General features: G+C 42.0%; 1 protein-coding gene across 1 annotated transcript in view; it reads right to left on the minus strand.

Moving 5' to 3' along the window:
• The window catches only part of LOC115162606 (MAM domain-containing glycosylphosphatidylinositol anchor protein 1-like), a 367,347-nt gene extending 357,645 nt beyond the window's left edge, over positions 1 to 9,702 (minus strand). Inside the window, exon 1 of the mRNA XM_029714070.1 lies at positions 9,044 to 9,702. The gene's annotated coding sequence lies outside the window, so the exon portion shown is untranslated. The remainder of the gene's footprint in view (positions 1 to 9,043) is intronic.
• Between the last annotated feature and the right edge of the window lie 3,940 nt (positions 9,703 to 13,642).

Below are 13,642 nucleotides of genomic sequence, written 5' to 3' on the forward strand. Positions count from 1 at the left end.
ATCACTAACGTTACACACAATTCATACACGTAAATGAATGTTAGCTAGCAAGCCAGCCATCTAACATCAGCAAGCTTTAACTTGGGGTCTTTTGTTTAGACATGTAACGTTAGCTAGCTAAACAATTAACTATAATCCCAAACCATAGAGTATTGGCAATTGAAACCGACTGTCATAGCTAGCTAAAGTTAACCAAACATAGTATGTTCAATGTTAGCTAGCAAGCCATCGAACTTCAGCTAGCTAACTAACAGCAAGCTTTAACTTGCAATGAAAACAACTTTCCGACAAAATTAGAAATGTACAATATCAAACAGTAACTAGACTCTTACCCGTACACGTTAATGTTACATGGATTAAAGCTTTACTGCAGCCTGCAACCCATTTCATTAAATAAGACGTCCTGTGTCCTTTCCGTTTTGTATTTACAGCTTGCTTGGCCCGTTGTGTCAAGTCACCCCTGTTCAAACTGACCGTGTGCAATGCCATAAGAAACATCTTAAGCTTTAGCCCTTACCCAGACTCTGACCATTTTACTCACCCTAGCAGAGCTGGTTAGGCTGTTTTCATGTTATCCAGAGTGTTGGTGACTGTAACTGTGCTGCTGGCAACAATTTACTGTAATGAGCTTTTTTGCCGACGTTTACTGACACCTGCCATATTCAACCCGTGTTGAAACTCATCTCTCGCAATGTCCAGCCCATTCATTCTCTCAGTCAATCATGGCTAGCGGAAAGGTTGCCGGATTTTTCTGTGGCTTAACCAACTACGCTCCTAATTTAACAAATGTATTCGTATTTACAGATGCCATAAAAGTTTTATTAAAGTGCACATGTTCGAGAAGGCATTTGACAAAAAACAAATTTTGATTAAAATAAACAAAAAACATTAAGATGAACGGAGCAAAGTACAGAGAGATCCTTGATGAAAACCTGCTCCAGAGCACTCAGGACCTCAGACAGGGGCGAAGTTTCACCTTCCAACAGGACAATGACCTTAAGCACACAGCCAAGACAATGCAGGAGTGGCTTCGGGACAAGTCTCTGAATGTCCTTGAGTGACCCAGCCAGAGACCAAACATGAACCCGATCGACAATCTCTGGAGAGACCTGAAAATAGCTGTGCAGCAACGCTCCCCATGCAACCTGACAGAGCATGAGAGGATATGCAGAGAAGAATGGGAGAAACTCCTCAAATACAGGTGTGCCAAGCTTGTAGCGTCATACCCAAGAAGACTCAAGGCTGTAATTGCTGCCAAAGGTGCGTCAACATAGTACTGAGTAAAGGGTCTCATTACTTATGTAAATATCGTATTTCAGTTTTTGATATTTAATACATTTGCAAAAATTTATGGGGACCTGTTTTTGCTTTGTCATTATGCGGTACTGTGTGTAGATTGATGAGGGGGGAAAACGATTTAAGCAATTTTTTATTAAGGCTGTAACGTAACAAAATGTGGAAAAAGTTAAGGGGTCTGAATACTTTCCAAATACACCGTATGTTATTGTGTCACTCACTGTTAATACACTGTTGTTACCAGATGGAAAAGACTGCTCGCTGACTTTTGTGGCACATGGACTGAGGAAGGCTTGTGTTCAGGGACATAGTGGTAATCAAGGCTGCATCAAACATCCTCCTGCATTGATGATTGTGAACTGCAACACTTTTCCATTCATCAGAAGTTACATGATCGTGTGTCTCTTTCTGCAGGGTTAGTGTTTGATGTGCTGGCCCCTTGCTTCTCCTCCTGCACGAGGTGTGGCAGAGGGTGTGCTGGAAGCTGCTGGAGAGCATATTTACTGGGCTGGTGCAGGCTGTCAACAGGTAAGGGAAGGGGAGATAGCTAGAGGTTATAAAAAGGTGTCAAACTGTCTGCATCTCTTTCTCTCGTAATGTAAGTGTTCTTTTTCCTCTAGGCCTGACAGAGGTCTAGGATCATGGGGAACCTGGTGTTAAAGAACAAAAAGGCTGTCATCACCCATAAACTACTGCTGCTCCAATACAAGTATGAGGTGAGACGTTGAACTGGGCAGTCAGTCATTCATTCAACTTCATTCCCAGACTTGTGTTTTGAGGATTCTTCTGCGCTACCTGGCTCAGGACAGGGAGAGGCCACTACTTATACAGGTGAGTGTACACCGAAGTCTTTAGTGTTGTGATGATATGTGTATTTATGACAATGTTGTTGATTGTGTGTGTGACTGTGCATGCATGTGTGTCCAGGTGCTGCGGTCACTGTGCCAGGCCTGAGGCCAACCCCTTCGGGAGCAGCAGCTCTATGTCGGGGTCTGCTGCTGTACAGTGGGGGAAAAAAGTATTTGATCCCCTGCTGATTTTGTACGTTTGCCCACTGATAAAGAAATTATCAGTCTATAATTTTAATGGTAGGTTTATTTGAACAGTGAGAGACAGAATAACAACAACAAAAAATCCAGAAAAACTCATGTCAAAAATGTTAGAAATTGATTTGCATTTTAATGAGGGAAATAAGTATTTGACCCCCTCTCAATCAGAAAGATTTCTGGCTCCCAGGTGTCTTTTATACAGGTAACGAGCTGAGATTAGGAGCACACTCTTAAAGGGAGTGTTCCTAACCGCAGCTTGTTACCTGTAAAAAAGACATGTCCACAGAAGCAATCAATCAATCAGATTCCAAACTCTCCACCATGGCCAAGACCAAAGAGCTCTCCAAGGATGTCAGGGACAAGATTGTAGACTTACACAAGGCTGGAGGGGCTACAAGACCATCGCCAAGCAGCTTGGTGAGAAGGTGACAACATTTGGTGCGATTATTCGCAAATGGAAGAAACACAAAAGAACTGTCAATATCATTCGGCCTGGGGCTCCATGCAAGATCTCACCTCGTGGAGTTGCAATGATCATGAGAACGGTGAGGAATCAGCCCAGAACTACACGGGAGGATCTTGTCAATGATCTCAAGGCAGCTGGGACCATAGTCACCAAGAAAACAATTGGTAACACACTACGCAGTGAAGGACTGAAATCCTGCAGCGCCCGCAAGGTCCCCCTGCTCAAGAATACATATACATGCCTGTCTGAAGTTTGCCAATGAACATCTGAATGACCAAAATGAAGCTCTTTGGCATCAACTCAACGCGCCGTGTTTGGAGGAGGAGGAATGCTGCCTATGACCCCAAGAACACCATCTCCAGCGTCAAACATGGAGGTGGAAACATTATGCTTTGGGGGTGTTTTTCTGCTAAGGGGACAGGACAACTTCACCGCATCAAAGGGACGATGGACGGGACCATGTACCGTCAAATCTTGGGTGAGAACCTCCTTCCCTCAGCCATGGCATTAAAAATGGGTCGTGGATGGGCATTCCAGCATGACAATGACCCATAACACACAGCCAAGGCAACAAAGGAGTGGCTCAAGAAGAAGCACATTAAGGTCCTGGAGTGGCCTAGCCAGTCTCCAGACCTTAATCCCATAGAAAATCTGTGGAGGGAGCTGAAGGTTCGAGTTGCCAAACGTCAGCCTCGAAACCATAATGACTTGGAGAAGATCTGCAAAGAGGAGTGGGACAAAATCCCTCCTGAGATGTGTGCAAACCTGGTGGCCAACTACAAGAAACGTCTGACCTCTGATTGCCAACAAGGGTTTTGCCACCAAGTACTAAGTCATGTTTTGCAGAGGGGTCAAATACTTATTTCCCTCATTAAAATGCAAATCATTTTATAACATTTTTGACATGCGTTTTTCTGGATATTTTTGTTGTTATTCTGTCTCTCACTGTTCAAATAAACCTACTATTAAAATTATAGACTGATCATTTCTTTGTAAGTGGGCAAACGTACAAAATCAGCAGGGGATCAAATACTTTTTTCCCCCACTGTATGTGGAACTACAGAGTGATGCAGAGCTACAAGTGAGCTACAAGTGATGCAGAGCTCAGTTACACCCCCAACACTACGGCATAGTATTGTCACATGATCAGAGCTGTTCGCACTACTTTTTGACCTGTCCGCCTCTGGGTTGTATTCATTTCAGAAATTAAAAATGTTTTTCCTAGGAAAATGACTATGCGTTTTGTTATGGAAAGTATCCATGTAGCCTTATTGAAGTCTGTTTTCTTCTGTATGGTGCCTGAATATGACGACCCTCATGTCTTTTCCCCTGTCAGAGCTGCTGCAGTTCATGCTGGGAGAGATTCAGAGCCACATGGACAGCAGCGTAGTGTGTGTGAGGGGCATGGTGGTGGGGAAGTGTCTCTGCTCCTGCATTGACATCAACAGAGCCCAGCTCAAATTGGAGGTACAGTACAGTATGGCACCTTACCCAAGGTTTTGGGTGCATCACAATAGTCTGAAGTGGCTCACTGTCACTATATTCTGTTCTCTGCTCATACTGATCTGAATGAACTGGACGGGTGAAAACAAATACCATAATGCTTTCACCTATCTCCATATCAGATCAGTGCAAGAAAGAAAGAAAGGAAGGAGATAGAGGAAGCCACTGTAGACTGAGAGGCACCCCTACAGTAGGCTATGACTGCCTTGTCATGTGCCTTGTCATGTGTAGGACACAGGGAAGGGTGTGTGTTCAGTCTTTCTTTCCCTCAGGAGGAGGAGATCAAGGAGCTGCTCTCACGGATTACTCCACTGTCTGACATAGAAACGGAGCCACATGATGACAGATTGTATCTTCCTCGAGAGGTCGAAGGGCAGACTGTACCCTCTCAGGCAGTATTATGCAAGGGTGTTTCAGTTGCCCAGAAATCAGGAGATGACTCAGAGCTGGATAGGTCAAAACCCCTAACACTCTGTAATACCTTTTGTTATACACTACATTTATTAATATAATGTTGTCTGTGAGAGAGAAGTTTTATATTTAATTCAAATCATTAAAACTTAATTCATCTTCCCACGGGCAGTTAAGAAGGCTAGAGCTCGGCAGCTTTTAGTCCTTAAAACGGACATGAGTTACGTCTGGTTAGTTCAGCCATTCCTATGGGGAAAGAATAGGGTTTTGGGATAAATGCTGAAATCTGAGGAAATCTTATACGTAACCTTTAACATAACCTTTATGAATAATGAAGCCTTTATGTGCTTTTTATGATTATATAATAAAGATTCTCATAGAACAAAACACATGGTTTAGATGGTCAATATTTGTCACCCATAGCGGTTCATCTCGTAAGCAAAAGGGAATATGTTCCATCATCTACGTTCATTTACATTAGTGCAAATTGTTCACCTATATTCATGTATTTCTTGCCCATTTTGGCTTTATGAAAAATATTGACATGCGCTGCCAACTGTGGGAGATTGGTATAGACAGTCGTGTGCCTTTCCAAAAATATTGACATGCACTGTCAACTGTGGGACCTTGTATAGACAGGTGTGTGCCTTTCGAAATCATGTCCAATCAATTTAATTTACCACAGGTGGACTCCAATCAAGTCATAGAAACATCTCAAGGATGCTCAATGGAAACAGGATGCACCTGAGCTCAATTTCAAGTCTCATAGCAAAGGGTCTGAATACTTAAGTAAATAAGGTATGTTTTTTATTTTTAATACATTTGCAAACAATTTTAAACCTGTATTTGCTTTGTCATTATGGGGTATTGTGGGTAGATTGATGAGGGAAAAAATTATTTAATTCATTTCAGAATAAGGCTGTAAAGTTAACAAAATGTGGAAAAAGTCAAGGGGTCTGAATACTTTCCGAATGTACTGTATAAGTCTCTTCATGGGTAGGAGATGTACATTTACGCTTATCAATGCTCTCTTTATTTGACTGACATGTTGAATGATTGATCCATTCATGCTTCCATCCCTTCGTCTCTACCCAGCCGTCCTCTGAGGACCCAGTGAGGGTGGAGCTCAGTCAGAGAGCTGTTGAGGGACTGGTTAGGAAAAACACTTCTACAGCCAGTGAGGTCACACATGGTTTAGATGGTCAATATTTGTCACCATAGCGGTTCATCTTATAAGCAAAAGGGAATATGTTCCATCATCTATGTTCATTTTACATTAGTGCAAATTGTTCACCTATATTCATGTATTTCTCACCCCTTTTGTCTTTATGAAAAATATTGTCCCCTCAGGCACACACATTTGTTCTTTGTTATTATAAAAGTAATTTGTGTGAATGTATTTTCCCCACATCTCTTTACATTGCTTATGTTATTCGATGGTCTGACTGCGTCCAGACTATGTCAAATTCCGAACACAATGCCCATCCTGATCTGAACCTAATGCGAGCACAATGTGACTTTCATGCATCCAGACCTAATGCAGCTTGGAGTGATCAGGTGACAGAAGTCGCATTTGAGTGCTGAGTGTAACTGAGGTCATAGATGCTACATATCCATTACTTTGAGTGTTTTATGTAATATAACTAAATGTTTATTTCTGTGTTGCAGGGCAGTCAAGAAATGAAACGGCAAGGCCACAGAACATGACATACAGAGCTGTGGTAGACCACCTCAAGCATGCCCGTTTACCACGCCACCACACCTCCAGTAGGCTTGAAAAGTGGGATTGATCTGTTTGTCTTTGTTTGATTTATTTGTTTCAGTTTTCAGCAGTGAAATCCTTTGAAGTATTATTGATTTTAACCCGTGGTGGAAAAAGTACCCAATTGTCATACTTTAGTAAAGGTAAAGATACCTTTTAATAGAAAATGACAAGTAAAAGTGAGTCACCCAGTAAAATACTAATTGAGTGAAATTCTAAAAGTATTTGGTTTTAAATATACTTAAGTATTAAAAGTAAATGTATTTTCTAAAATATACTTAAGTATCAAAAGTAAAAGTATAAATAATTTCAAATTCCTTATATTAAGCAAACCAGACGGCACCATTTTCTTGTTTTTTTAATTTACGCATAGCCAGGGACATACTCCAACACTCAGACATAATTTACAAACAAATAATTTGTGTTTAGTGAGTCCCCATCAGAGGCAGTAGAGATAATGGGGGATGTTCTCTTGACAAGTGCATGAATTGGACCATTTCCCTGTCTGAGTGTACAAAACATTAAGAATATCTTCCAAATATTGGGTTGCATACACAATCCGACTCAATTGTCTCAAGGCTTAAAAATCCTTTAACCTTTCTCCTCCCTTCATCTACACTGATTGAAGTAGATTTAACAAGTGACATCAATAAGGAATCATAGTTTTCACCTGGTCTGTCTGTCATGGAAAAGAGCAGGTGTCCATAACATTTTATACACTCAGTGTACATACCATGCACAATTTTGATAAGGTGGAAGAAACATAGTGAATTTATACTGTTTCTCATACTAAGATGGACCAAGATATGTTGGTTTTTCACTTATTTGTTCATTGGTTATGCATGAGTTTGATGATTGGTTGGTTCTACACTATGTTGATGCCATTGATTAAAAGAGTAAGAATAGGATGCAATGTCCAACCTAAAATATAAGCTTGTTTTACTCCACTGTTTGTAAACAATATAATTGTACAAATAAATTCTCAGTTGGTTGCATGAATAATGAAGGTTACAAAAAAAAGTTTTTTTTGTGTGAATGCAACAGCTCTTCTAAGTGGTCAAGCTGAGATTTATTGACCAATTCTGAAACATGTACCTATTTTTTTTTTCAAAGTACACAAAATCCCCTGTATATACACACCATATATATATATATATATATATATATATATATATATATATATATATATATATATATATACATATACACACACACACACACACACACACAGCCCCAGTCAAAAGCTTGGACACACCCACTCATTTTCGACATTGTGGAACAGCGACGACACCAAAACCACAAAACAACACACATGGAACCATGCAGCAACCAAAAAACTGCCAAACAAATGAAAATACACTCTACATTTGAGACTCCTCAAAGTAGCCCCCAGATGACAGCCCCGCACACCCCGGCACCCTCCCAACCAGCCCCATGAGGTACTTATGTGGAATGCACCCCAATCAACAGCCCCGTTAAAAGCCAATTTGTGAACCCCCCCCCCCCCCCCCCCCCCCCCCCCCCTCCCATTGTGCCTTAGCCAATCAGTTGTGCTGTGACAAGGTAGGGTCGGCACACAGAAGATAGCCCCATCTGGAAAAAGTCCATATCATGGCAAGAACAGCCCAAATAAGCAAAGAGAAATGACAGTCCATCACCTCAAGTCATGAAGGTCAGTCAACCCGGAAAACGTCTAAAACTTTGAACGTCTCCTCAAGTGCAGTCGCAAAAACCATCAAGCACCACGATGAAACTATCCCATGAGGAACTCACCACAGGAAAGGAAGATCCAGAGCCACTAAATGTGACATGAAATGTACATATTAAAATTAAAACTGAATGGAAACGCCTTTTTTAATATGCATTAGCAATAATTAACTTAACGGTGAGGAATGGAATAATTAAAAATGTATATTTCGTCATGCTGGATGTTTGAAATATGAGTACCGGTAGGTGATTTGAGACATGCTTCTCCAGTAGTGGAATAAGGACAATTAACACTTGAATGTTGTAAATAAATAATGTGTGTAAATACTGGAGTGATGTATGATTGTCAATGCATTTGTTCATAGACCAATTTTTGATACTGTGTCCATGTGTATGCAAGTATGTTGAAATTGTTGTTTTCAAGTCGTTGAAACCAAAACCAAACATACATAAAAACGACATAAAAATACGTATTTTCAACTACATGAAAAATACTATTTTCAACAACATGTAGCCAAAAAAGGTATCTTTTCAACTTCACATTCAACCAAAACCGAACATTGATTGGAAGTCAGTATTAGTCAACATTTCAACAACATTTTGCAAGGTGGGATGCATCGCATCTGTCCATAAGTGAAGCATATAAGGCTACCAGGGAGTGTAAAAAATAGCCATTTTAACATTAAGCTTCTTAAATGAATAATCTTTATTAGCCAGTTTATACCTACGCTATTTTTGACTGTGCGTCAGGTCAAGGTTCTAGTGTTGAACTAACCTATGCTTAAGAAAATGTGTTAAAAATCTCAGTAAATTGGATCGCTGACAGACAGTTTTGATAATTATATTTACCTTACTCCAGGTGTAGCAGAGCTTCTTAAAACTACTCCTATACCCCGATTTTCCGAACCCTCGCACGGCTCAGAGTCGATAGCCTAATTCCGTTATAAGACCGCTTAAAAATGTCTCACCATAAGTGCGTTGTAAATTTAGGTATACCCACTTAGGTATTCCAGTTTCGTAGACTTCTTAGTTCAAATATTGAATTTACCCGTTCTCAAAAGAAAGTAGAACTGTGATCAAAATCCACCGAGTAACTTTTAACGCATTGGAACATTTGTTGGGGATTCTTCAGGGCACAAAGCAGGGTCCTCATGCAGTCCAAAATCACTCCGCTTCTCAGCCTTTCGGCCTCTCAACCTTCGGCGTTGAATCTGTGTCTTTTCTGTTACGCCTCTTATTGCTTTACACAGTTCCAGTGGCGAAATATCTCAGTCCCACGTAGGTCGTTGGAGTCTTAGAACACGTGAAAATGTATAAGGTATCTAAATAAGGCCCCGCTCTCCATACACTACACCGCTCCTCCTCTCGCGTCTCTAAGTATCCTACTGTTTGCCAGTAGAAATATGTGCACAGACTGAGAACGATGTGACGGACACCGTGGCCAAAAAACGCACGGCTTAGATGCGCTCGTCTCACTGAACAGGTTGTCAAAGAAAGGCTCATGTAGCTCCTGCCTCTCTCTCTGTCAGACATCAGTTCAACTCCAAGTTCGCGTCTCCTGCCCCATATAACATGATGGGGTTTGATTTGAGCTCTGAGGGGTTTGATTCGTTTTGGGGTGGTTTTGGTCGAATTTCGTCACTGTGGTTCCACGCGTGGAGGATCGCCAATTACAGACAGTGCAGCTGCAAACGGGTCCTGCCTACTGAACACTTGCCCCTGCTCCCGATGGGCCAATTAGATAAGAAAGAGAAAGGGAAAAGAAAAAAAATCCTGAAAAATCTCTCTCTCTCTCTTCGATCCCTCTCTCTCCCATCCCTCCTCTCAAGCTCTCCCTCCCTCTCCTTCATTTCTTCCTCTGTCAGTTTCTCTCAGCGTGGTATCGACTTTTTAGAGTCCTCCTCAAAGCTGCCACAAGGCGGCGTATTTTAGCTACATTTTTTTAAAGTGTGACCTCTCCCCCATTGATAGAGTTTGAGGTCACTTAGAAATGTCCTTGTTTTTGAAAGAAAAGCAATTTTTTGTCCATTAAAATAAGATCAAATTGATCAGAAATACAGTGTAGACATTGTTAATGTTGTAAATGACTATTGTAATTGGAAAATGCTGATTTTTAATGGAATATCTACATAGGCGTTCAGAGGCCCATTATCAGCAACCATCACTCCTGTGTTCCAATGGCATGTTGTGTTAGCTAATCCAAGTGTATCATTTTAAAAGGCTAATTGATCATTAGAAAACCCTTTTGCAATTATGTAAGCAGAGCTGAAAACTGTTGTTCTGATTAAAGAAGCAATAAAACTGGCCTTTTTTTAGACTAGTTGATTATCTAGAGCATCAGCATTTGTAGATTCGATTACAGGCTCAAAATGGCCAGAAAACAAAGACCTTTCTTCTGAAACTCGTCGGTCTATTCTTGTTCTGAGAAATTAATGCTATTCCATGCGAGAAATTGCCAAGAAACTGAAGATCTCGTACAACGTTGTGTACTACTCCCTTCACAGAACAGCGCAAACTGGCTCTAACCAGAATAGAAAGAGGAGTGGGAGGCCCCAGTGCACAACTGAGCAAGAGGACAAGTACATTAGAGTGTCTAGTTTAAGAAACAGATGCCTCACAAGTCCTCAACTGGCAACTTCATTAAATAGTACCCGCAAAACACCAGTCTCAACGTCAACAGTGAAGAGCTGTTGAGGCTACTGTAGACCTTCTTTACAAAACAGTGTTTTAATCCATTATTAGGTGATATGTGAATATACTGCATTTTATATAGTTTTATCTTTCCGAATTTTACTGTGCATGTGCCGAACTCTCTCTCTCTCACACACACACACACGCACACACCCCAGATACCAATTTCAAAAAGCCTACTGTTAAATATCTCAAACGTTGACAAGGATTTGCATACACAGGTCCAGTGTCTGTGAAAGAATAGCCTACTACCACTCACGTCGGTAGCCATGCAGTGCTTTGAAGGATGGTCATGGCTCACATCAACAGCATCCTCCCAGATACCCTACACCGACTCCAATTTGCATGCCGTCCCAACAGATCCACAGATGACGCAATCTCAATCGCACTCCACACTGGTCTTTCCCACCTGGACAAAAGGAACATGTGAGAATGCTGTTCACTGACTAAAGCTCAGCGTTCAACACCATAGTGCCCACGAAGCTCATCACTAAGCTAAGGACCCTGGGATTAAACACCTCCCTCTGCAACTGGATCCTGGACTTCCTGACGGACCGCCCCCAGGTGGTAAGGGTAGGCAACAACATGTCTGCCACGCTGATCCTCAAAGCTTTTCAGGGAACCAATATACACAGGCAGTTAGGAAAGCAAAGGATAGCTTTTTCAAACAGAAATGTGCATCTTGTCGCACAAACTCCAAAAAGTTCTGGAACACTGTAAACTCCATGGAGAATAAGAGCACCTCCTCCCAGCGGCCCACTGCACTGAGGCTAGGAAACACTGTCACCACCGATAAATCCACGAGCATTTCAATAAGCATTTTTCTACAGCTGGCCATGCTTTCCACCTGGCTACCCCTACCCCGGTCAACAGCCCTGCACCCCCACAGCAACTTGCCCAAGACTCCCCCATTTCTCCTTCACCCAAATCCAGATAGCTGATGTTCTGAAAGAGCTGCAAAATCTGGACCCCTACAAATCAGCCGGGCTAGACAATCTGGACCCTCTCGTTCTAAAATTATCCGCCGAAATTGTTGCAACCCCTATTACTAACCTGTTCAACCTCTTTCGTATCGTCTGAGATCCCCAAAGATTGAAAATCTGCCGCGGTCATCCCCCTCTTCAAAGGGGGAGACACTCTAGACCGAAACTGCTACAGACCTGTATCTATCCTACCCTGCCTTTCTAAGGTCTTCAAAAGCCAAGTTAACAAACAGATCACCGACCATTTTGAATCCCACCATTCTTTCTTGTCTATGCAATCTGGTTTCCGAGCTGGTCATGGGTGCACCTCAGCCACGCTCAAGGTCCTAAATGATATCATAACTACCATCGATAAGAGACAATACTGTGCAGCTGTATTCATCGACCTGGCCAAGGCTTTTGACTCTGTCAATCACCACATTCTTATTGGCAGTCTCAACAGCCTTGGTTTCTCAAATGACTGCCTCGCCTGGTTCACCAACTACTTCTCAGGCAGAGTTCAGTGTGTCAAATCGGAGGGCCTGTTGTCCGGACCTATGGCAGTCTCTATGGGGGTGCCACCGGGTTCAATTCCCGGGCCGACTCTTGTCTCTGTATACATCAATGATGTCGCTCTTGCTACTGGTGATTCTCTGATCCACCTCTACACAGACGACACCATTCTGTATACATCTGGCCCCTCTTTGGACACTGTGTTAACTAACCTCCAGACGAGCTTCAATGCCATACAACTCTCCTTCCGTGGTCTCCAACTGCTCTTAAATGCAAGCAAAACTAAAACTAAATGCAAGCAAAACTAAATGCATGCTCTTCAACCGATCACTGCCCACACCTGCCCGCCCGTCCAGCATCATTACTCTGGACGGTTCTGACTTAGAATATGTGGACAACTACAAATACCTAGGTGTCTGGTTAGACTGTAAACTCTCCTTCCAGAATCACATTAAGCATCTCCAATCCAAAATTAAATCTAGAATCGGCTTCCTATTTCGCAACAAAGCATCCTTCACTCATGCTGCCAAATATACCCTCGTAAAACTGACTATCCTACCGATCGTCAATGTCATTTACAAATTAGTCTCCAACACTCTACTCAGCAATTTGGATGCAGTCTATCACAGTGCCATCCGTTTTGTCACCAAAGCCCCATATACAGTGGGGCAAAAAAGTATTTAGTCAGCCACCAATTGTGCAAGTTCTCCCACTTAAAAATATGAGAGAGGCCTGTAATTTTCATCAAAAATCCAGAAAAATCACATTGTAGGATTTTTAATGAATTTATTTGCAAATTATGGTGGAAAATAAGTATATGGTCAATAACAAAAGTTTAGCTCAATACTTTGTTATATACCCTTTGTTGGCAATGACACAGGTCAAACGTTTTCTGTAAGTCTTCACAAGGTTTTCACACACTGTTGCTGGTATTTTTGCCCATTCCTCCATGCAGATCTCCTCTAGAGCAGTGATGTTTTGGGGCTGTCGCAGGGCAACACGGACTTTCAACTCCCTCCAAAGATTTTCTATGGGGTTGAGATCTGGAGACTGGCTAGGCCACTCCAGGACCTTGAAATGCTTCTTACGAAGCCACTCCTTCGTTGCCCGGGCGGTGTGTTTGGGATCATTGTCATGCTGAAAGACCCAGCCACGTTTCATCTTCAATGCCCTTGCTGATGGAAGGACGTTTTCACTCAAAATCTCACGATACAAGGCCCCATTCATTCTTTCCTTTACACGGATCAGTCGTCCTGGTCCCTTTGCAGAAAAACAGCCCCAA

This window comes from Salmo trutta, chromosome 25 (genome assembly GCF_901001165.1).
Source record: "Salmo trutta chromosome 25, fSalTru1.1, whole genome shotgun sequence".
NCBI lineage: Eukaryota > Metazoa > Chordata > Actinopteri > Salmoniformes > Salmonidae > Salmo > Salmo trutta.